Source organism: Dama dama, chromosome 5, assembly GCF_033118175.1.
Source record: "Dama dama isolate Ldn47 chromosome 5, ASM3311817v1, whole genome shotgun sequence".
NCBI classification, from domain to species: domain Eukaryota; kingdom Metazoa; phylum Chordata; class Mammalia; order Artiodactyla; family Cervidae; genus Dama; species Dama dama.
In genome coordinates this window covers 65656341-65682207 of record NC_083685.1, presented here as the reverse complement: position 1 = coordinate 65682207, position 25867 = coordinate 65656341, and the positions used below count along the sequence as shown (strand labels likewise).

At 45.1% G+C, this 25867-nt stretch overlaps 1 protein-coding gene across 2 annotated transcripts in view; it reads right to left on the bottom strand.

Moving 5' to 3' along the window:
* Positions 1-25867, bottom strand: part of TMEM131L (transmembrane 131 like) — a 172080-nt gene that overhangs the window by 109189 nt on the left and 37024 nt on the right. The window lies entirely within an intron of this gene.

Sequence of the window (25867 nt, the reverse complement as noted above, 5' to 3'; positions counted from 1 at the left end):
GAACACAGGAATGGGCAGGAGAAGGGTATCTCCTCGCGCTCTGAGGTCAGGCTCCCCCTCCTCGACCTGCTGTGAAGCCCACACTTGCTCTCACTGGCCATGGCGCTGCTGTTCCCCACCAGAGGCGGCCCCTACCTCTGCACAGGTGGATGGTGCGTCAGCGTTACTGCAGCCAGCCTGCACACTCTATTTTTAAAACCAGTCCTCTTTCCTCAATATTTTAAAACAGCCACATGGTTTTCTCCAGTCCCTGGAAAAGGATACACTAAATATAAAACTGAGGTTTTTCAACCCACGCAAATCTACCGAAGCCAAGTGCTAGGAGCCCAAGTCCTGATTTATTCTCTGTTCTGTTTTCACAGCCTAGGTTCTGTCAATAAATTTCCCATCTTTACAACTAAATAATACACTCTCTGAAGAGGCAAGTTCCAACCTGTTTTACATTATCCAAGGCCAAAATCTGAAAGCAAGCAGAGGCTGACTTCTTTCACCCCCAGCTCTAAAAATCCACAGGTACCACGCTGCCGCCGGTGTCGCAGACACAGAGCCCGTGGGAAGGGCCCGTCCCGGGCACGGCAGGCGGCGGCCACAGGGGCCACGGACACCCAGGACAGACCGCAGGACAGCGCAGCTGCTCACACACTGCTTCAGCAAACGCCTGAAACACACGGGACCAAAACCCAAAGAAGCCTCTCAAGTTGCAAAACTATGGGGCCAAAGAGATGAAGCTAAAGAGCAATAACTGTAGGATGTCCACGAAGGCGGGACAGGTAACACAGGGAGAGTGGCGCGCGCCCGTCCGTGCAGGGACTCAGGCAGCCCAGGGAGGGCGGCACCCCGCCCCGACAGCTGGGCTTAACAAGGGCCACCCTCCCCGGGGACAGTCCCCGCCTCCCCCATGGCACATGCCCAGAAACCCAGAGGAACACAAAGCCAAACATCTCCCACAGGAACTACAGCAGTAAAACAGTACCAAGAGTCACAGCCTGGCAAAGGCAGCGAACACAAACGCATGGCGGGGCTGCACGCAATCCTCCACACAGCTACCAACCCTCTGAGTAACACGCAGCGCTGAAGATGGAGCCACTGAAATTCTGTGCCAGACTGGCTTGACACGCCCCAGGGTCTGAAGCTCTCCTTTGCCAGGCCAGGAAATGGAAACGCAGAGGGTCACTTGCCCAGAGTCAGGAACCCAGGCCTCCTGCACACCCGTCATATGCAACTAGACAAGCTCATCCTCTTTACAGAAGTCCCTGGAGACAGGCAGAACACACACACACACACACACACACACACACACACCCGTTATTGTTTATGCTGTCTCTGTCTCACACACACACACACCCCGTTATTGTTTCTGCTGTCTCACACACACACGCGCGCGCGCACACACACACACCCTGTTATTGTTTATGCTGTCTCCAAAACAGGACACACGTAAATGAAAACATGATCCCCGCCTAACATATGTCCCCTGCCAACCACGTCAGCCGTTAAAAATTACAGATCTGTGCGCTTGTTATTAGCTACCGCTTTCTCCTTGGGACAGTTTTGTAAAGTTACAGGGTACTGGGAGAAGGCACGTGCAGAGCAGCCCTGGCTTTCGGCCATTCCTCCTGCCGGGGAGAGCTGCAGCCTCCCCAGGACCTGCCTGTGAGCGGAGGCAGGGCCAGCAGAGCCCTGGGAGGGAATTCTCGGGAGGCGAAGCTTTGAGAGAGGTAGCCTGGCACAGCCAGCGGCCAAGCTCCCCACCAGAGCTTCCGCGGGAGAGACTGAATGGTCAAAGAGAAGCGAAGCATACGGAGGGAAAGACAGTCCACACCTAGAGTAAGGCGTGCGGTTGGGCATGTTAGTGAGGAGCGTTAACAGGGCAATTTCTATCCCTGCGGTTCTCTTCTGAGTTACCTAATCCTGTTACAACAGACATGACTTCTGTAAGGAGAAATGCAGGGAGAACGCTCTGTCACGAAGTAAGGGCAGGGCTGACCCTTGACGGGGCTGGCCTCTCCTTCCAGATTGCCTAAGACCTGCTCTGATTGGCTGGAACCCTGGGTCTCTCAAGGGGTAAAAAATGAAACTTTCCACATAATGTTGGCTGCCGGACCCTGAGGACGGCTTCTTTGCTGGGTGTGGCGCCCATTCAGACATAAATTTTAATGTTAACACGAGCTAACTGCAGACCTTTTCCCACAGTGCTATTGGTAATAGTATGTTAACTAATGATCACCTGGAAATTCAACTATAACACTTGAGGCTAATTAGAAGCATGCAACCAACCTCCTTTCTGACTGCTCCCCTCAGAGCACCCTCCGGAGCAGGGAGCCAACTGACCCTGCAAAGGTCGGACTTTGCATTTCTAAACCTCAGTTCCTCTCCCTCAATTACTTCCCCTTCTTTTTACACCAAGTCTTACCTTTGGACTTGCATCAGATCTGGGTTCCTCCTACAGAAGGAAGGGATGCTTTTCCTTCAGATTTTGAATTTTTTGCTTACTATCATGCCTCTCTCCCAGCTCACTCCTGAGGGTACCGAGCCCTTCTCCAGCCTGAGGCAAACTGCCTAACCTCATGTCTTACAGAAGGAGTCCCATTCACCAGACAGCAATGGAGACGCACTGAAGGAGATCCCTAAATTTCACCAACATTTCTACTCAAGCAGCATCAGCACTCTGGCAGTTTTAATTACTGTAGTTTGCCAACAACTGACATAGTATTTGGGAATGACATTCACAGGAAACTACTTCAGGTGTTATTTTGACATGAAACGCTAAAGAGACAACAAATGTCCAAGGCACAAAATACAGGTAATGCTACAGTCACACAGTCTTCAGTTTTTTTTTTAGACCAAAGAAAACACAGTACCTCAGAAATATTACACAATGGTTAAGTCAACAGACAAAGCCACGAAAACCTACTCAATCCTTCAGTCCTGTAAAGTCTAACCACCAAGTACCAGAGCGGGCTAAGGGGAAACCCAGAGCCCGGAGCCCTGGCAGAGGCCCCGGGGATTCCCTCTGATTTTTCTAAACCACCGAAGGCAACTAGAGGCAGGGCCTCAGGCAAACCCAGGGCAGAGACGGGTCCGTGGGAAGTGGGAGCCACAGGACGGGGGAGGCCCCGTGGTGGGGGAGATGGGAACACGCTGAGGAGAAAGGGGAAGCCGTTTACCATAGGCTGGGACTTCAGCCCACGTGCTGGGACTCGACCAGCCAAAACCCACAGTACCTGGTTTCAGGACCTAAAGCAGCTCATCACAGAAAGAATTCAGGGAGAGACAAAGTGACAGGTAAGAAGCAAATTTATTCAGATTCAGAGAGAAGCGCGCTCCACAGACACAGTGTGAGCCATGGCAGAGGGCGAGGGCAGCAGCTGCAAAACATAGCGGGGGTCAGTTCTTATAGGCTGGGCGATTTCACACGCTAGTGAGTGGGGAAGTTCCAGAAAAGAGAATTCTAGAAAAATGTCTATTTCTGCTTTACTGACTATGCCAAAGCCTTTGACTGTGTGCATCACAATAAACTGTGGAGAACTCTGAAAGAGATGGGAATACCAAACCACCTGACCTGCCTCTTGAGAAACCTGTATGCAGGTCAGGAAGCAACAGTTAGAACTGGACACGGGAAAAAAAAAAGAACTGGACATGGAACAATGGACTGGTTCCAAATAAGAAAACGAGTACGTCAAGGCTGCATATTGTCACCCTGCTTATTTAACTTATATGCAGAGTACGTCATGAGAAACGCCGAGCTGGAGGAAGCACAAGCTGGAATCAAGATTGCCTGGAGAAATAACAATAACCTCAGATATGCAGATGACACCAACCGTATGGCAGAAAGTGAAGAGGAACTAAAAAGCCTCTTGATGAAAGTGAAAGAGGAGAGTGAAAAAGTTGGCTTAAAGCTCAACATTCAGAAAACTAAGATCATGGCATCTGGTCCCATCACTTCATGGCGAATAGATGGGGAAACAGTGGAAACAGTGGCTGACTTTATTTTTTTGGTCTCCAAAATCACTGCAGATGGTGATTGCTGTCATGAAATTAAAAGATGCTTACTCCTTGGAAGGAAAGTGATGACCAACCTAGACAGCATATTAAAAAGCAGAGACATTACTTTCTCAACAAAGGTCCTATGGTCTTTCCAGTGGTCATGTATGGATGTGAGAGTTGGACTATAAAGAAATTTGAGTGCTGAGGAACTGATGCTTTGGAACTGTGGTGTTGGGAAGACTCTTCAGAGTCCCTTGAACTGCAAGGAGATCCAACCAGTCCAACTGAGTCCTAAAGGAGCTCAGTCCTGGGTGTTCATTGGAAGGACTGATGTTGAAGCTGAAACTCCAATACTTTGGCCACCTGATGTGAAGAGCTGACTCATTTTTGAAAAGACCCTGATACTGGGAAAGATTGAGGGCAGGAGGAGAAGGGGACGACAGAGGATGAGATGGCTGGATGGCATCACCAACTCAATGGACATAAGTCTGGGTGGACTCCGGAAGTTGGTGATGGACAGGGAGGCCTGGTGTGCTGCAGTCCATGGGGTTGCAAACAGTCCGAAGACTGAGTGACTGAAGTGAACTAATGAGTGGGAGGATTATTCAAACTATTTTGGGAAGGGGCAGAGATTTCCAGGATCTGGGCCTCCGCCCACTCCTTGGTTTTGTAACAGTGCCTTGGAACTGTCATGGCGCCTCTGGGTGTGTCATTTCACTTGCTGATTGAGGATCAAGGTCTAGTCTTGTCTGCCATCTTTGGTCCCATTTGATTCTAACTGGTTTAAGTTGTGTCCTTGGGCTATGTCATTCTTTCAAAAGTTGTGCCCTGCCCCTTTCTCTCCTGTTACAAAGGATGGAGGAACAGAAGTGGGCGTGGTTGTTAACCAGGAAACCTGGGATCAATGACCTGGGCAGGCTCTCCCATCACTGAAAAAACATCTGTTAAAGGCACTCAGAGAAGGGTTGAGGATATAAAAATTTTAAAATAACAGAAGGATCTTGCTCTGAAAGACCTTCATCTAGTGGGTGGAGGCAAGCCAGAGACTGACACTCAAGCCGGCGGGAGGCAGAATGTTCCAGCAGGAGTCAGGGGCTGTGGAGGCCACCCCCAGGCCCCAGAGAGCAGCCTCAAGCCAGCGGGAGGCAGAATATTCCAGCGGGAGTCAGGGGCTGGAGGAGGCCACCCCAGGCCCCAGAGAGCAGCCTCAAGCCAGCGGGAGGCAGAATGTTCCAGCAGGAGTCAGGGGCTGGGGGAGGCCACCCCAGGCCCCAGAGAGGAGCCTTCTTGGCACCGCATCCACCTCGGTTCCATCATCCCGGGCCCCTTCCTCGCCCTGGGGTCCAGCATGAGGTCTTGCTCCCCAGCCCGCCCCCTCTTCTGAGGCCTCCTAAGACTCACACATAGTGAAAGCCAGCACATCTCTTTACTACAAACTCATGAACTTAGAAAGTTGAAATTAAAGGGCACAAAACAGGAACTCAAAACCCACAAGCTGAAGCTTCAAAGGTGAGAACGTCCCATTTCATACAAGGCGGCTGAGGGTTCCCACTGCTCGGCTCCACATTCTCCCCGCCGCCAACACACACTGGATTCCCCCCTGTCCTCACGACTGACGAGCCCACGACCCTCGTGGCCCCCCGTCTGACGGGGGCAGGGCCCCCAAGCGTGCAGGAGGCGACTCGGCTGCTCTGCTCTGAGACACAGCTCAGCGGAAGCGCACACACCGACAGCCAGGCGGGGCAGGACAGGTATGGTATGCTTTCTCCTTTGCATGGTTGAAAAGCTGAAATAAAGCTGCATTTCTTCTGCAATAAAACTAAGAAAGAACAAAAGGAGGCCAAGAGCAAAACAAAGCACACGCACTTCAGCTCGGATGAACCCCGAGGAGAGACCCCAGGCCGGGAAGGGTAAAGGCTGCTGACTGAGGTACCTCGCGGCGCTGGGTGTGGCCACACTCATCGAGGCCGTTGGGCTGGGGCCGGGAATGGCGGCCAGCGTGGATGAAGCGGGGCTGCAGGTCTGCAAGAAGCAGAGAGTCCCATGGACGGATGGTGGTGACGGCTGCTCATCAATGGGAACAGACTTAATGCCACTGCATGATCACAATGGCAAACTTTATATTACATATTAAATATACTATACCACTACTAAATGAATTTTGAAAAAGAACAAGCTTCAGGAATTTATTGTATCTGAACTAGAGTCCATCTGAATTTAATATATTTGTCAAGTAATGCACAATGCTTCTAGCAGTTATCAAGGAGAGTACCTAATTCCTAACCAGAACATCAAGGGTGGACGTGTGTACTGAGAGAGGCCTGCTTGAAGGGCCAGGACCCAGAGTCTTCCCTGAAGAAGCGACCAGCCCTTTCCCCCCAAGGACACGGGCACCATCACCCTCAATACGGCCTCCACCACCATTTGCTGAATCCCCAATACACAGGAACCTGATACAAGTTTTCTCTACACCCAAAATCAGTGAGGAGAGCAGGCACGATCCCCAGTCTACACGTGAAGGAATGAGGCCTGAGATGACACAGCCAGAAGAGCCTGCAGCCTGGGTACTGCCCACCTGGGGCCAGCTGCTTCCCCGCATGGACCCCCAGCACCCCCGTCACCCCTGAGTCACACACAGAACTGGCTTCCCAGGGCAGCCTGCAAGGCTCTCTACCCCCTCCTCCCACACACACGGAAACTGCTCTATACCTACAGGAAGCCGTGGACGCGCTGGATCCAAAGACTTCAGCAGAAAAAGCAGAAGCCATGACCACACCCAGGAGGTTCCACAGGCCTTCCCATTAACTAACTCCAGAGCGAAGGGAAGGGAGAGGTCTGCATGGGGTTGAGCTCTTCTCCGGCTCCCACCACTGCTCCCCTCAGCTCCCCAACAGAGAACACTCAACTCTAGGAGCCTGAGGCCTCCAAGGTCTCCTGCCTTAAATGTGAGAACTAATTAAAGGCTATAGTTGTCTATTTTTAAAATGGGTGAAAACTAAGCATTCCATCTTTAGGGTTCATTTTAAGATTCAAACAAACAAACAAAAAAATCTCCCTTCCAAATCTTAAGTAAAATCAGCACCTAGAAAGACGGACCACGGATGATGCCCAAAGCCTCCAGAGACCCCCACACCCCAGTCAGCCCAGAGAGGAGGAAGCTGACCCAGCTGTCCAGCAAACGGGGCGCCCTTTCCAGGCCTGAGAGGAACCCCTGGGCCGGTGCTGCTGCCTGCATCATCCGTGTGACCCACGCGCACAGGCTTTACCCCACCAGTTCTGTTTTCACACGCATCAGTGTAAACTCCCCATCGTCAAGGGCCATCAAACTTCCCTATTCAGCCACGGCATCGAATACTGTTTCCTACACATAAGAGAGGCTTGGCATTGCCGGTTCCGCAAAAGGCCTTGTGTGAAAGCACAGTGTCACAGGAACCAAGAGGCCGCCTTCCTGGAGGCTCGGGGAGAGTCTGTCTCAAAGCCTGCTGAGCCGCTTGGCTCTGACGGGGACCAAGGAGGATGCACCTCACCAGCGAGGAGGGCCCTCCTCCCTGCGTCCCTGCTGCTAACCTGGCCAGATCATATACGCACTGCATTCATGTATCTGACTTTTTCTGAGATTCAGTTCAGTCACTCAGTCGTGTCCAACTCTGCAACCCCATGGACTGCAGCACGCCAGGCTTCCCTGTCCATCACCAACTCCTGGAGCTTGCTCAAACTCATGTCCATCCAGTCGGTGAGGCCATCCAACCATCTCATCCTCTGTCGTCACTTTCTCCTGCTGCCCCTAATCTTTCCCCGCATCAGGGTCTTTTCCAATGAGTCAGTTCTTTGCATCAGGTGGCCAAAGTATCGGAGTTTCAACTTCAGCATCAGTCTTTCCAATGAGTATTCAGGACTGATTTCCTTTAGGATTGACTGGTTTGATTTTTTCTTTTTTTTTTGAGATATTCTTTATTTTTGGCTGAGCTGGGTCTTTCTCCAGTTGTGGTCATGGGCCTTCCCCGTTGTGGAGTGTGGGCTCTAGGGCTAGAGGGCTCAGAAGGTGTGGTACATGGGCCCTGTTGCTCCTTGGTAAGTGGACTCCTCCCGGAGCAGGGATGGAACCCGCAGGTAAACACTCAACCACTGGACCACCAAGGAAGTCCATGTATCTGCTTTAAAATTACATTTGCCTGTCGTTTCACTCCTTATGCACACCCAAGAATTAAAGTTTCAAATTTCTCATTTTCCATACTGTAAATGTGTTCACCAATAGGTAAAGATGGCCAATCTAAAGTGTCTACTCCTGCTTGTATCCCAGCTTTTCTCCCTCTATGGTGTTACTGTCACCTGAAGTTTAAGTAAAACTTCAAATTTCTGTGGCATGAGTAAGAAGTGATTGGATTTGGGTACAAAGTCTTCAGCTTCAAAAATTTGTACACAGGGCCACCAACATTAATTTTCTATCACAGCTTCTGTCACTTCAGCAACTTTTACTGAACGCCCGGCCCTAAGCAAGCGACTCAGAAAGACGATTTTTTTTTTTCTTTTCATTTTTTATTTATTTATTTATTTTTTATTAGTTGGAGGCTAATTACTTCACAACATTTCAGTAGGTTTTGTCATACATTGCAGAAAGACAATATTTACACAAGACATCAGACCAAGTGTTGATGAAATCCCAGAGAACTTTCTCCACCAAATCTCTAAGCACACAGCAGCAGCACTGTACACCTCTCCCCCATCTCTCCAGCTGGCCAGCACACCCAGGGTGCCCCCTGCAGCTGCTGGCTCACACCACCCACGTGCCAGGTTCCTCACACACACCCACCCCGCCCCACCCGTCCCCGCCGCTGGACGGCCAGGGGAAAAGCTCTGCACGTGGAGACAACACGCCGATCACAGGACATGTAAGTGGCTGGTGATTAAGAGTTGAAAACACAGCAAATAAACCACTGGCTCAAGTCTCTCAAAGTCTGTAAGGCCCCAACAAGCAGGATGTCCAAGACAGTCCCTGTCCTGACGCGGGGGCAGAGACAGAAGAGGAGGCCCCGCTGGTAACAGCTAAATGATCAGCAAGGGTGCCACACCAAAGAGCTGAAACCTAGGTCTGATACATCTTCGGGGGGCGATGGGGAGACCTCAGCTAGAGCCTGGGCACCAGGTCAAGACATCGGGTTTTAGAGTAAACATGCTTAATTAGTAGTCAGTCACTCAGTCATAGCCAACTCTTTGCAGCCCCATGGACTATGGCCCACCAGGCTCCTCTGTCCATGAGATTCTCCAGGCAAGAATACTGCAGTGGGTTGCCATGACCTCCTCCAGGGATCTTCCTGACCCAGGGATCGAACCCAGGTCTTCCACATTGCAGGTGGACTCCTTACCAACTGAGCCACCAGGGAAGCCCATAGTAAACACATACTAACATATACCAAAGCCTGTCATTCTTTTCTGAAACTGTCACACATGCTTTAATCAATAGGAAATTTCTCAATGCCTGACCAAATTCTCCCTTTGCATACTGGAGTCATACTAGAGCCTCACCAGTCAGCACACAGACACAGACCTTCTCTCCAGGGTGAGTTAATGCTGAGACAAACTCAGTTATTCACCATGTTTTCAGCTTTTCTATTCCATTAACAGTTTCTCAGCTAATTAGCCCTGCTTCTTATTTTCAGAGACCTCAACACTGGGCTCAGTCCGTTCTGACTCTGTTTTCTCTTTGGGTCTGCTCTGGGGCATCCTGCCTCAGCCCTGGCCGACATAGCTTTCCCTGAGACCAAAAACCCCGCTTTCTGAAACACTCAGCAGCATCCAGCAGAGCTCGCCAAAAGTGAAGCTGCTCAGGGGACAAGGCACTTCTGCGGTCGGGATTCAGTGCGACACCCGTGGTGCAGAGCACATCGAAGGAGCTGGCAAGGAGCCAGACACCTGCTGACCGCCTCCGTTCTAAACGCGGACCTGGTGAGGGCCAAACTACCGCCCCCCGCGTGCACCCCATTCTCCACACGGGTCTCGGCGCTCACGGAAAGCCAGTTAACAAAATGTTTGTGGGGTTCTCACCCGGTTAGAAACCCACACACAGTAAGTTTAGGAAAATACGCAAAACTAGTGATAAACAAATCACCTTGAAACGCCACCACTCAAGTTGGGCAAATTTCCAAGATAAAAATAGGGTTCCAAAAGACTCCTACTCCATGCAAAAGGCAAAAGAGGTGACTCACAGAGTGAGTTTAAAAAGAGGCTAGAAGGGCAGTGAGTAATGTGACCCGGTTATCACAGGAAATCAGTAATGTACCAAAATAGATGTTCAACTTCTGGCTAACAGAGTCTGGGAACACACGATTGCATAAATACACACACTGCACACAGAATTATCTTAACTGTTGAAAACCTTCATAGAGCACTTCTTTTACTGCTACCACAAACCTACCAGGAACTAAGCCTCAGACAAACAAAAGGTTCCTTACCTAAATGCTAAAAAAGCTAACAAGCTCTACACTTCATGGGTTCAATTCAATTCAACTCTGTGTTGAACACCAGATGTGTCTCAGGCAGGAGAAGATCTGCTTTCATGGGGCCTGAAGCTTATTGCTTGGGCAGTAGGAAGGGTGTTGTTTAATGGGAAAAAATACACAATGTATTTTACTTTCGAAAATTTAATAAAAAGCGTAACCATGTGAAAACATTCCTAGGCTCCTCCCACAGTCTTGGAAACGACTCACTGGAATGGAGAATGACTGTGTGTTTCTGCAGGTGGGGGAAGGGGCAGGAAAGCCTTCCTAGACTAGGGGGTGTCCAAGGAGAAATCAACCTGGAGGAGATACAGGAGGAAACCTCCAGGCTCAGGAAACATATCCAATGGTGGGAATAAAAAAAAAAAAAAACACTTCAACTACTCTCATTAGCAAATGAATGCAAATTTAAAGTACATAATACCAATTAGGGCCTCTTTAAAATTAAAATTAAAACACGAGTCTCTAGTGGCTCAGCTGGTAAAGAATCCACCAGCAATGCAGGAGACCTGGTTGGATCCCTGGGTCTGGAAGACCCCCCCAGAAGAAGGAAATGGCAACCCACTCCAGGATTCTTGCCTGGAAAATTCCAGGGAAGCCTAGTGGGCTATAGTCCATGGGGTCGCAAGACTTGGACACAACTTAGCAACTAAACCGCAACCACAGATTAAAATTACTAAGATTAAGAAAATATTGGTGGGCCTTCCCTGGTAATTCCGTGGCTAAGACTTCACAGATGCAAGGGGCCCAAGTTCAATCCTTGGTCAGGGAACTAGATCCCACATGCCGCAATTAAAGAGTTCATATGCTGCAATTAAAAAACCCATGTCACACAACTAAGACCTATGGAGCCATATAAATAAATATGCATTTTAAAAAAAGAAATGATTGTTCAAAGACACACATGCAGTGTGGCAGATACAGTGTGGTTGGATTTTTTTCCCCCCACTTAAATAAACCTCTTATACAAAGTATTACATTTTAAATTATGGAACATTCATACAATGTACTACAAAGCAGTCATTAGAAGCAATATTAACCTTAAAAATCAAGCTACATTAACTCAAAAGATATCTGTACCCTATGTTCACAGCAGCATTATTCAATAGCCAAAAATTGAAACAGCCTAAGTGTCCACCAATGAATGAATAAAGAAGTCATGGTGCATATAAACAACAGAATATTACTCAGCCATAAAAAATAAGGAAATCCCCGCCATTTGCAACAGCATGGACAGACCCTGAGGGCATCATGCTAAGTGAAATAAGTCAGAGAGAGAAAGGCAAATACTGTATCATCTCACTTGTATGTGGAATCTTTAAAAAAAAAAAAAAAAACTCATAGAAAAAAGATCAGACACGTGGTTACCAGAAGCAGGGGCTTAGGGAAGCGGGAACTGAAGGAAGGTAGTCAAAAAAGGTACACGCTTCCAGGGACTTCCCTAGTGGTCCGGGGGTTAGGACTCCAGCTTCCAATCAGCGCTAAGACCTCACAAGCCACAGGACAGTCACTGAGCCCGACCACTGGGCCACAGCCAGAGAGAGGCCTGCGAGTCACAGTGAGGATCCCACGTGCTGCAACTAAGACCCAACACAGCCAAATAAATAAACCCTTTCTAAAGAGGTACAAGCTTCCAGTTATGAGATGTGTAAGTACCATGCATGTATGTACAACATGATGACCACTGGTAACACTGCCGTACGATACATAGGAAATTTGTTAGGAGAATAAGCCCTGAATTCTCATCACAAGGAAAAGAATTTTTTTTTTTCATTTTTTGCTTTTTCTCTTTATTTCATGTAAATGAGATGATGGGTGCTAACTAAATTTACTGTGGTAAGCATTTCACAGTAAGTCAAATCGCTACGTAGCACATCTTAAACTTACACAGTGATATCTCAATAAAACTAGAAAAAAGGGGAAAAGTCAGGTTACAAAATTACATGTCAAATAATCCCATTAATAAGTATATAATAAAAATAATACAACAAAAAACACAAAAAAAGTGCTTTATTAATAGAAAAAAGTTCTGGCAGGATACATTAAAATGCTACAATACACAATTAAACAGAGACACAAAGAATCTAATTAAAAAATAGGCATAGGATTTGAACAGGCATTTCTCCAAAGAATACAAACAAATGGCCAATAAGGATGTGAAAAGATGCTCAACATCACTAGTCTTTAGTGAAATACAAATCCAAACCACGAGATGCCACTTCACAGACACAAGCACAGCTACAATCAAAAAGTCAGCTCATAAGTGCCGGTGAAGATGCAGAGAAATCAGAACCCTTGTTCACTACTGGAAGGAATGTAAAATGATGCAGACGCTTTGGAAAACAGCTTAGCAGCTCCTCAAAATGTTACACATAGAGTTACCATAGGAACTAGCAAATCCACTCAGATATATACTTAAAGAATTAAAAACATATGTCCACACAAAAACCGGTACATCGATGTTCACAGCAGCATTATTCGTAAGAGTCAAGAGCTTGAAATATCCCAATGTACATCAACTGATGGATGGACAGACAAAGACGATACACCCACATAAAGGGACATTATTTGGTGACACAAAGGAGATGCCCTGAGAGATGCCACAACCTGGGAGAGCTGGAGACCATCACGCTGAACCAAAGAAGCCACTCACACAAGACTGAGCAGACAGCACATGACTCCATTCACATGAAGTGTTCAGAACACAAGTCTTACAGGGGCAGAGAGCAGACCAGTGAGTGGTCGTCAGGGGCTGGAGTGGAAGGTGGGAAGTGACGGGAAACGGGTGTGAGCCTTCTTCTCAGGGTGACGAGGATGTTCTAAAATTAGACAGTGGCACTACCTGCACAACTGCTAATGGTCCAAAACCACTGGACTACACCCCGTAACAGGGTGCATTTACAAAGCATTGTGTGAGCTATATCTCAATAAAGCTACTTTTTACAAAATGTTTAAGTTTATTTTTTATTGAAGTATAGCTGAATTATGTGTTAATTCCTGCTATAGAGCAAATTCCACCCTATAGAGCAAAGTGACTCAGTTATACACACACATATATTTACATAATATATTCTTTTTCATGTCCTTTCCCATTCTGGCTTATCACAGGAAACTGAATATAGTTCCCTGTGCTATACAGTAGGACCTTGTTCTTTATCTGTATCTATATATACCATCTAGTATCTGCTAATCCCAACTCCAACCCTCTCCCACCCATTTCCACTCATAATTGATTTAAAATGTTGTGTTAGTTTCTGGTGTATAGCAAAGTGTTTCAGTACATATATATTATATGTATATATATATATATATATATATATATATATATATTCAGATATCTCTGTCTATATATATACAGTTGCTATTTTTAAAAATACAGTAGTTATTTCCATGGCTGTAATTTTCTTTAAATTTCCTAATATTTTCTAAGAAAAAATTAACACCAGGTGGGCAAGCTTGAGTTAGTACTAACTTTAACTTTGGTTTCCTATTATTAAATGAGGATAGCAGCAGTACCCATTTTAACAGCATCTAACTTACAGCTTTTTCAAAGCAGTAAATGAGATTCCAAATGTAAAGGGCTTGCTTCCCAGGTGGCACAGTTGTAAACAATCTGCCTGCCAACGCAGGAGACACAGGTTCATTTCCTGGGTTGGGAAGATCTCCTGGAGAAGGAAATGGCAACCCACTCCCGTATTCTTGCCTGGAGAATCCCGTGGACAGAGGAGCCTGGCCAGCTACAGTCCATGGGGTCACAAAGAGTTGGACACGACTGAGCGACTAAGAACGGACTCACTCGCACAAACATACCATGAAGCAAGCACTTAAAAATCAGCTATTGACTCAATGAACATGAGTTTGAGTAAACTCCGGGACCTGGTGATGGACAGGGAGGCCTGGCGCGCTGCAGTCCACGGGGTCGCGAAGAGTCAGACACGACTGAGTGGCTGAACTGAACTGAACTGAATGAAGTGAAGTGAAAGTCCCTCAGTCGTGTCCGACTCTTTGCGACCCCACGGACTATAGTCTGTGGAATTCTCTAGGCCAGAATACTGGAGTGGGTAGCCTTTCCCTTCTCCAGGGGATCTTCCCAACCCAGGGACTGAACCCAGGTCTCCCACATTGCAGGCAGATTTTTTACCAGCTGAGCTACCAGGGAAGCCCAGCCATTATTATAACCTTTAAAATTAAAAATAACTTCCATTTTGAAAATGGAAACATGGCCTCCTACTGACGTCAAGATTGCCAGGAGAAATATCAATAACCTCAGATATGCAGAAGACACCACCCTGATGGCAGAAAGTGAAGAAGAACTTAAAGAGCCTCTTGATGAAAGTGAAAGAGGAGAGTGAAAAAGTTGGCTTAAAGCTCAACGTTCAGAAAACTGAGATCATGGCATCTGGTCCCATCACTTCATGGCAAATAGAGGGAGAAACAATGGAAACAGTGAGAGATTTCATTTTTCGGGGCTCCAAAATCACTGCAGATGGTGACTGCAGCCATGAAATTAAAAGATGCCTATTCCTTGGAAGGAAAGTTATGACCAACCTAGACAGCATATTAAAAAGTAAAGACATTACTTTACCAACAAAGGTCCACCTAGTCAAGGCTATGGTTTTTCCAGTAGTCGTGTATGGTTGTGAGAGTTGGACTATAAAGAAAGCTTAGCACCAAAGAACTGATGATTTTGTTTTATTTTTAGAATTGATGCTTTTAAACTGTGATGTTGGAGAAGTCTCTTGAGAGTCCTTGGACAGCAAGGAGATCAAACCAGTCAATCCTACAGGAAGTCAGTCCTGAATATTCACTGATGCTAAAGCTGAAACTCCAGTACTCTGGCCACCTGATGCGAAGAAATCAACTCATTGGAAAAGACCCTGATGCTGGGAAAGACTGAAGGCAAGAGAAGGGGATGACAGAGGATGAGATGGTTGGATAGCATCACCGACTCAATGGACGTGAGTTTGAATAGGCTCCAGGAGTTGCTGATGGACAGGGAAGCCTGGCGTGCTGCAGTCCACCTGCGTGGACACAACTGAGCGACTGAACTGAACTGACATCACTACACATTCTTGACTTGTTTCTCATCATTTAAGAAGCAGTGCTCACGTTAGCTGAGACAAATGCCAAGAGCAAAGTAAACGAGGTGCGAGAGTAACAGGGCACTTTCTTAACGACAGCCTCCAGCTGAGTGCACTGCATGCATTTTGCATTCTCAGCACGCTCTGGGAAAGGTATCAGTAGTCCCCTCTCAAATGAAGGAAATCAAAGCTTGCAGGGATTTATTTGACCAAGGTTGCCCAGGGCAAGTGGCTAAACCAGGATTCAAACCTGGGTTTATGCTTCCAAAGCTTATACTTTGCCATATCCAAGGGACAACAGATACCTGGGGGAAGAAAAAAGCTCAAAGGAATCCATTTAAAGTCCACAAAAGTGAGAGAGAAAAAATAGACAGACTTATCTGGGACTTTAACCTTCAAAAAACTAAGCTATAAAAATAAACATTTCATATTTAACAAATTCTGTTATAATTCCAACCATGCCCTAAATCTCAGTAGAAACAAAGTCAGAAGCTGAGAATTTTCAGTATAATTCCTGACAAATACTAGCATGATATGACATAAGTAATTTTTGCTAAAACATTTAAGGGCTGTACTAATTTTCATTAAACATTATTTTCACTAAGCATAATTTTAATTAAACATTAAGGGCATGCCTTAATGCTCTGACATTTAAACCACCCTCTTCTGAAGCATCAAACGTATCATCTATGTCAATTTTCTCTTCTTCAGTTGTGAACTCAAAGACACTGGCTACCAATCAGAAGGGAACTTGATGGAACACAAGCTAGTATTAAGCAGGAAGACATGTTTGAATGGAGACCAACTTTACAAGTGTTACATTTATTATTAAATAGTTTATGTTATGACAGCTTCCGCAATACTATGCAAACTCAGTACTGAAAGTCAGAGAATAAGCAAGAAAACAGGCTTCCCTGGTGGCTTAGACAGTAAAGCGTCTGCCTGCAATGCGCGAGACCTGGATTCAATCCCTGGGCGGGGAAGATCCCCTGGAGAAGGAAACGGCAACCCACTCCAGCACTCTTGCCTGGAAAATCCCATGGACACAGGAGCATGATAGGTTACAGTCCATGGGGTCGCAAAGAGTCAGACACGACTGAGCGACTTCACACGGTCATGGTCAAGAATACCTATGCTGTTTTCCCAATACCGGATCTGCTCACATAATGTAACCAAATGTGTTCTGCCCTTTTTCAATCTTCAATTTACTCTTTTATTAAGTATATTTTGATTATTGTATCTTTTCAAATTATCAAACAATTCAAAAAAGACAGAGATCCAATCCTACCTACTTGAGACCTAGAACCAACAGAATTAGCATTTTGTAGTCAAATCTCACAGCTCTCTCTAATGAGCACACAAGCGTGCTCAGGTAATGGCGTCAGGAAAAGGCACACACCAATTCCCTCATATTACCATGACACAGAATATCTGTACACGCAAACAGCTTGCAGCAGGAGGTCCCAGCGTACCCTGACTTTCTCCAGGGCCACATCTGCTGCTTCAGGCATTCCCAATCTGTCTCGACTCCCTGATAATCAGAACCAGCAGATAAAAATGAAAATTAGCAAAAGATAAAGGCATACCTGAGCGTGACAAACTGGTGAGTTAAAACCCCAGCAATATCTGCTGAAAAATGCAAAGTGCCTGCATATCTAAACTGGAAGACATTCTCTGAGCAGGAAGGCAGAAGACAGAGCGATATCAGGAATGTTACCGACAAAGGCTCAGAGAAGACTGGGCCTGGAAAAGTTAAGCGATCTTTAAAAACAAAAAAGAGCGAGCATTTTTGGACACCATATTAAAATTTGGCAACTATCCTTTTTTGTTAAAATACTGCTGACACACTCAAAAATACTGAATCGTGTCATCTTTCCAGGTATTTTAACTAAAGGAAAAATAAGCAAATAAATGACATCTGTCTTCCTCCTCATCCTTGCCCCTGTGATGGGCCTTCACATTTGTGTTTGCATAATCCCAAAAAGGATGTGGAAAAGCTGTGTACTCCACACATTTTGAAGTTAACATTTAAAATCTCACATTGTTATTTTAAGTGGTTGCAGAGAAGATAATTTCTTACTTATTGTAAATATTGTTTTAAATAAAACTATTATATCACTTTTAAATAAATCTCTTCCAGTCTAAATTCTATCTTCTAATTACCAAGATATACCTAAAAAGTACACGAAATAACTAAGAGTTGGCAACTGTACCTAATTTTCCTTTCTCCTTGAGTTTATCTCCCCATTCCACTCTCCCCAGACTTCTGAATCTCAATACACTTTCATGCATTAAAGTCCCTCACACCTCAAAAACGTGTAAATAATTTGAGATTTACATATCTAACCATAAAAATCAGTCTTAAAAGTTTCCTCTAAACTGAGGTAAATACAATTAGTATTGTAAGGACAAAATTGACCAAAGAAATATCACAAATGATTCTAAGTAAAATTTTATTGGAAATGTACATCTGAATGACATGGATGGCACTCCCCCTCCCGTTAGTTTAGTCCGTGTAGAAGATTATTACTTATTACTGGACTAAGACAAGATGCCGCATGCATTTAAGATTGTGTTTAGTTCTTAGAGATGCACGCACTGAGAAAATGAGCGCACATCAACAGGCAGATGGAAATGGAAAAAGACTTTTCTAGCAAAGGAAAACACTACACATCCATGACAGTGATATTCAAATTCTCTCAGCTGACCACCCCATGAGCCTCCCTTCAATTTTACTGAAAGTAAAGGGGAATTTATCTGCAGAGGACCTTCCACCCAGTGCTTGGAGTCATTCACTTTCAGCAGTCACACCAGTTTTTTAACCTTCCCTTTGCTGGGCATCAGATGGTGAGAGGTGGTAATTCTGAAAGGAGAGGTGTAAAACGGGACCCAGCAGGCCACCTGGGCCACAGGCATTTCCTCAGCCAGGTCAATTTTAAGGCTGGTCACTCAAGACTGAAGACTCTGAAGTGGACTCCCCTTAAACGACAGGTGCCAGTGTATACGGGGAAAATGCTTCACCAGGCATGTATCCTCCCGGCTCTGAAGGCCGCAGCTCTAAGAAGCACAGGACAGAGATTGAGAAAACGTTACCCCAAATCTGATTCTAATCTGGGCTGTTTTACACACATATTCTTTGATAAAGGAGAGTCAGGTATCGAAACTACAACGTAAGGCTGAGTGTTCTCAAATCCTCTCACATCAGACATGCTGTCAACTTTAAATGAAAATGTAGCCTTCTACAAAATAAACATGTGGTCCCTTTCCTGACAGATCAGATTCCAGTTAGCAAGAGGAGAACAAGGGCACCGTGAAGACAGCCACCGGTCTGTTACAGAAGCAATCCTGGGGCAGCAGTTTCAACTCTGGCTGCCCATATCCTGATTCAGTCACTTTACCATGTGGCCAGTAGCATCAGTGTTGTTTTTTTTTAACTCCCCAGGTGATTCTAAAGTGTGGTCAGGATTGAGAACCACTAAACTAATTAATACCAAAATATCAAAATTTATTTTGTGTGATGTATATTCCTGATTTATAGATTAATGCAAAAATTAATTTGTAGATTAATCCAAACATTCATATATCATAAATTTTAATTTTTATGATGTATTATTAATAATTTAAAAAGCATGACAGTTCTACACAAAGTTTTTAAGTTATTTAAAAGAGGCCATTTAAAGTAAACATTATATCAAATCTTTAATTCAAGGAAACCTATAGGAGACATCTTTAATCAGTGTGTGCTGGGAATGTATTTAGTGAATAATATTATCTTCAATATAGAGGGGAGAAGAAAGGTGTTAAACGAGAAAACATTTACAAAACTTAGCACATCATTTGATGCACAGAGGAAACTCAGTAACTGTGCTTTACAAGTTCTGAATCTAGGATTCAAATGGGAGGAACATCGATATAATTTTCTAACTACACAATTCCAGTCTTCATTGCCTTCTTTCATTTGACTTCTCAGATTAAAAAACATGTTAACATAGCATGCTCAAAGAGAGGTATAATACACAGATCAAAATTTGATACTTTCACACCCCAACTTTTCTAATCCAGCTCAAACCTCAGAGCTCTCTTTGTTAAAATTATGAAAATACTGTAAGCAAACAGTCAACACAACCCATGGCAGGGTAAAAGCTGAAAACTATGTCTGCCTCCCTGTCACTTACATACACCCAAACATCCCCATCACACCCAAATCCAATCCAGAGAGGCAATGCTGAATGCTATCTGATTTTTTCCCATCAATTTCTTATCTAACCATCATTAAATGTGACTCATTGCTTCTGTTATACTCTCTTAAATCCACTCAGGTTCTACCAAGTCCATCCTAGATCAGGCCTTTACCAGTTTCCCCTGGACTGGGGCAGTGTCTTTTGGCTGACCCCCTGCCCCCACGCGGGCTTCCCCACAATCCGCTGAATGCGTGTGTCAGGCTCTTCGCTGCCAATCACAGAGTCCATTCTGCATGTTCCACAGGCATTTCTGCAGCAGAGGACAAAGCTGTCACCCCAGGCCCAGGATCTAGGCTGAACCACATTACAGGATTGGTCCTGTAAGGGAGCCAGAACACCCAGCTCTACTGAGAGCAGAAAGCTACCTATGAAGCCACCCCAGCATCAAATGGGTATTTCCAGCCTCGCCAGCGTTCCTCATACTTCAGTTTCAAATCCAAGTCTTGCCAGGGGCTCACACTCTAGCGGGTAGCACTCAGGTCAAATGTCTGCAGCCTAACAGCAAGAGAGGTTGGTAATACAATGCAAGAGGTTCTTCGGTTTGGGGGTTTTATTGTGCATCCTCAGGGAAAGGCAGAATTCACAATACAGAGAGATACCCAGATATGAAGAGGATGTTCAAAAGATTCAGGGAAACCACAACAGAACAGGGGTCTACGTCAATGAGAGGAATTGCATCTCTCTAAATGATCACTTTGACCGCAGTCTTCTACGAAAGAAAAAGGATGGTGGGCATGGAGATGCACAACCAGAGGGCGATGGGCAGACAGTCTCCAGGGTCTTCAGGGTCTGCCTGGATCACCCATCAAAAACAGGCCCTTCAAAGGGCAGGCCACACCCAATGACTGATGGAGATGGGGTACAAGGGCCCAATTATTTCAGCCCAAGCCTGGACCACTGTGATGGGCCATAAACACTCTGAAGCTCCCTGGGGTGCCGGCCAAGACTCCCGCAGACCCACTGGGCAGCTGGCTCCTCCCTCTACCCCACCCTGCTTCTGCCCCCTCCCTTCCACAGGCGTTAATCCTTCATAAATATCCCTCACACCAAACTCCAGCTCAGCATCTGCTTCTGGGAACCCACAGGGAGACAGAAACCACTGCCAAGAGCTTCCAGTTACAGTTATGAGGATGGCTTTTACTCTCCCATCCTGTCTCTTCCTCCATTTCATTCTTAAATCTGCAAATACGATACAAAATGCTCACCCTCAATCATCTTAGTAAAACTTCCCCAGACACTTCTTGATTAAATGAAGTTCATTCTCTCACAAACTCCTCCACAAGGGCATAAAGATGCAGAACCTCCTGAGGTTGTGTATGTTTAAAACTGGTTTTCTAGCTTTGATACTTGAAGGACAGCCTGTCTGGATATAAATCCATGATTATCATTTTAAGATCTTCTGCAAATGCTGGTCCACTGTGGCCTTGCTTTCTATGCGTCATTTTGAGGAATGAGATGATGAGCAAATCCTTATTGCCCCTGTGCCTTATTCAATTTTTCTGCAAGGAGTCCTTGAGAATTTTTTTTTTCTCTTTTCTTTGAAGTCTAATGCTTTTTCTTTAGAATATTGTCTCCACATTGATCTTTTAGGGTTAATTTCCCCAGGTTAATTTCCTTGATAGGCTCTTTCAATTCACAAATTCAACTCTTGTTTTATTTTTGGAAAGTTTTCCTGGATTTTAAATATTAGTACCACCAACTTTGTTCTTCTCCTTCACAGTCCAATCATACATGTTCCTTTGCTATTATCTTCTACTTCACCTTTTCTCTGACCCTTTTTGCTTCATGAAAAAGTGTTAATTCCTCACACAAGAATTCAACCTGCCCTGGTGGCTCAGTGGTGCAGAATCTGCCTGATGAGACGGGAGACACAGGTTCGATCCCTGATCCACAAAGATCCTGCAGGTCTTGAAGCAACTAAGTCTGTGCGCCGTTAGCGGCTGAGCCTACGCTCCAGAGCCCTGAAGCCCCAGCTACTGAGGCTGCAACCACTGAGGCCCGCGCACCCCAGAGCCCGTGCTCCACGACACAAGTCACCCCACAGAAGCCCGCACACCGCAACTAAAGAGCGGCCACAACAGGGAAAATGCCCACAGCAACGAAGGGAAAACGCCTGCAGCAAGGCCCCGGCACAGCCAACAGTGAGTGAGGGCTGGAGCTATTGAAACCTGGTGTCACACACCCAGACCTTTGTTTGCCACACCAAAAACCCCTCTGCTCTGGCCTGTGGTGCCCCGGCAGAATTCCAGGTCTTGCTTCCAATTTGATGCCCAAATTGATTTGATTCCTCTCAAGTCCTCTCCTGCTCACTGATGAGTCTCTCTCTTGCCTCCATTGTTCTGAATCCTTATTATTTCATTGTTCACTTCATTTTAGTAGCATGAGCTCTATCAGCGGGCAGTAACCTTATAGCACTCTCTTATACCACTGATGTGTCATGGGCTTACCACTCATTTTTCCAAACAGAATGAGAGCCTGAATACTGAGAACTATGACTTAACATTTTTCTTTTCCTTTTCAGTACATAACATGCTTTCAAGTTCTAATTCAAGTGATACACAACCGTGTGTACACTTACATTATAATTAAAGAATGAGTTTAGAGTTTAGGAGTTGATTACAGACAGGTATTACTTACAACTATTTATGGACAAAAATCCATGTAGGTTGTGCTGATCCCCTCTTCAAGGTCCGCGGACACTTGTTCTACACACTACAGTGCACACCTGGCCAGCCCCAGCCTCCCCTCTCACAGGCCCCCTGGAACCCCAACCTCTGTCACTGCTCAGCAGCGCTGCGTACTCTGGAAGACAAGCGAAGATTTAAGTGAGCACATCTATCCTTGACAAAGGCATCTTGTCAGGGTGAAGTGATGAAAAGGCTCAGAGTCAACAATTCTGCTTTTCATATACCCTAAATGTCATTCATTTGTAGAAAAAGCCTTTTGACAGGAGAAAATCTGATAACTTGGTTAAAAGAATTTTTTGCTAGTTCATGGAATGAATGAAAACACAAAAAATCATCACTTATACTATAAGCTAGTATTACAACTCAGATTAACCAAGCCACAAAATCATTATTCTAACAAGTCAATTTTTTACTTGCTTAGGATAAAATACAACCAACCAATGCATTTAGCTTTCGTTATTCACTTAAAAGCAAAGACTTCTATATATATATATATTACTGAAAAGCAGTGTGTTTTCTGTTCTCTCTTCCTTATTAAAGATTTGCTTCTAAATCTCAGCTGTGATTCTTCCATTAACATAACCTTAAACTCAAGACCCTCAATCATTTTCAAAGCACTTCCATAGCCAGCATAGTATTAAATTCTTAGTGAGGCTGGCAAGGTGCACAATTAGTCTTATTTTGCTTGTGGTGAAGTCAACTCAGCAGTCAAATGACTTGCCCCAAGTCACACCACTAGCAAGGGGCAGGACCCAGGTTCCCTCAATCCTTGTCCTGGCTCTGGCCACGAAACTGAATTAAAGCATGAATCTAATACACGCCTAATGCTTTTTCTTAACTATTTAGTATTTAGATTTATCCTATATATATCCTAACAATTCTTTCAAAGCTATATCCTAGTACTTGCTTTAAATAGAATTTAGTTATAAATAGTGACTGAATTTGAAAACGGCAGTCACTGAGACAGAATCTACTTATTTTGCTGTGTTTTAAATAGCCCTCCATTTGCGCCACTTAGCCTACTCCAGTCTACCCTACTTAACATGGTTAGTCCTGTCCCGGCTTACGTTTAAAAGCTACATTATGCTGCTCCAAGGGCAAGAAGGAATAATAACCAAGTCCCTGAAATGTGAAAATTCCCTTGCATTCTAAAAAGCTGTAAGGGAAAAAGTGAACTGAACAAGAAAGTTATAGCAATGGAAAACATCACATGAACATTTGCTACGTGTTAACAGTTCCTGAGAAATTTCCTAAGTGAAAAAGTACTTTTCGAGTTAAGTGTAAGAAAATGAAATTAGGTCTTTAGCTTCAATATACAGTATATATAGTTTAAGATGAACCTTGAGGCATCTCTTGAGTTTTTCCAACTAAAAAGAAATCTCAAGTATTTGGGTCAAGAGAAATAAACATAACCAGGAAGGCTGGGGAAAAAAAAAAGAAAGAACATCCTGCAAGACCAGACTTTGTAGTAACTGGCTTTCTAGACATTTCATCTCTAGGAACAGGGTCATGGACCCCATGGTCACCCCCCTAACACATGGGAATAACGTGAAAAATCTAAGATGCGGATTCCCCAGGAGTGATGATGGATACGCAGAGCACTCCCAGGGCAGAGGACCAAATCACACGAAGTTAACAACCACAGACCACTGTAAGCGCCTGTCAGTCCAAGTCATCTATTCAGACTGCCTTCATACCAGGAGGACAGCGTAACTGATATCAGCTTCACAAGACCATCTCAGTCATCTCCAGTGTGGTCCTTACCAGTAGCTCCCTTCAAAAGTAATGCTCAAATGAACTTTTTCAGGGGAGCTCATTTAAATGAATTTCAGCCATATTAAAAGCTTCTGTGGTTTAATGCCTGGCTTAACACATAGCTCATAAATAAACCGACTTTTAAGTTAATATGTCAATGAAGTTTTGTGTGATGTCCCAAAGAGGTGAAATCAATCTTATATTCCAGAAGTTTGGGATTTGGTTACTGACAAAAATTTACGACAAGATGCTGGCTACCAACAGCTATTTTTTCCTTCCTCCTTAAAAGAAATGCTTAACTAGGCATATGGCTGTAGAAGACTCCTTTCCCCAGCCTATCCTGCAACTGAGATGCAGTCATATGACTAAAGTCCTGGAAATGAGATGTGTGTTGAAATCGGGGGACTACCTCCAGCAAGTGACCTGGGGGAGGGGGTAGCCAAAAGATACTGCAGCACCTTCCTCCTCCATGCGACAGATACGAATGGGACCCACAACATGGAACCATCATATCAGCCCTGACCTGCCCACTGGGCTCTCAGATAAGCAGCCTAAAGGCGAGCGGCTGTCCTGTTTACCCCACTGCTATCCTGTTTACGCCACTGAGATGATCCTGGCCCTAATACACCACTTCCCTAGGGAGCAGAGCAGACACAGGGATACTAAGATCAGCAGTGACATCTGCAGACACCCCCGGACAGCGCTTACCACGCCCCAGGAAAACACAGTGGATGTTCTGCACATACTATTTAATACTTTCAACCGCGTGAGGCGGGCACCCTAAGTCCCGTGTCCTCATTAGTGATCCTGCATGGGTTGACCAGCAGTCCCCCTGTGGTGTCTTCACTAGTGACCTGACCTGGTCCCCAGTGGTTTCCAATGCCTCCCAAGAGAAGCCTTCAAGAATCATCCTTTTCTTCTTGCTGTTCTGAAGACCCACAGTAAACTCGGCGGATCCCTTCAGAGCCAGGTTGTAGGCTTTTCTTGGTCTCCTTCACCAGTCACCATCTTCATCTATTTTCAATCTTCCTGGATTTTTTTAGAAATTTCTTATCAACTGGCAACTCCTCCCCCAAACACTTGTATACTGTGGCCTTTTTCTACCTTTTAAATTTCTATCCTGTCATATTAAATGAGGTCTGGGGAGAGAGAGGAGTCTAAGTCACATGGTCATTTGGGACTCAACTTTCACAACTAGGGGGAAAAAGTGCCTCTGTGTGTGTGTGTGATTTTCTTTGGGCTCAACAGGCTAAACCAACAGGATGAAACCTTATAAGACCCAATGTAAATACTTACATTTAAAGTGTTTTTATTTTTTTAAAGAGGGCAGTTGACTACCTAAGAATATATTAAGAAAGAGAATTGGCAAAAAGAAAAAGGATACAAGAAAAAGACAGGATTAAAGGCTTTTCTCTAGTTTTGCATTTGTTCCTGTTTTCATCTGGCCGTAAGATCAACATGGTCTAAGTGGGAAGAGACTGCAGAGGTGCTAATGAAATTCTTAGGCTTCATTAGAACAAAGAGAGTCCAGGCAAAAATGAGTTCTCTCAATGTGACACCATTTGGATCTCAACTGGATCCCTTTATCCAGGACCGGCCAAACTCTCAAAAAAAGTTCTGAT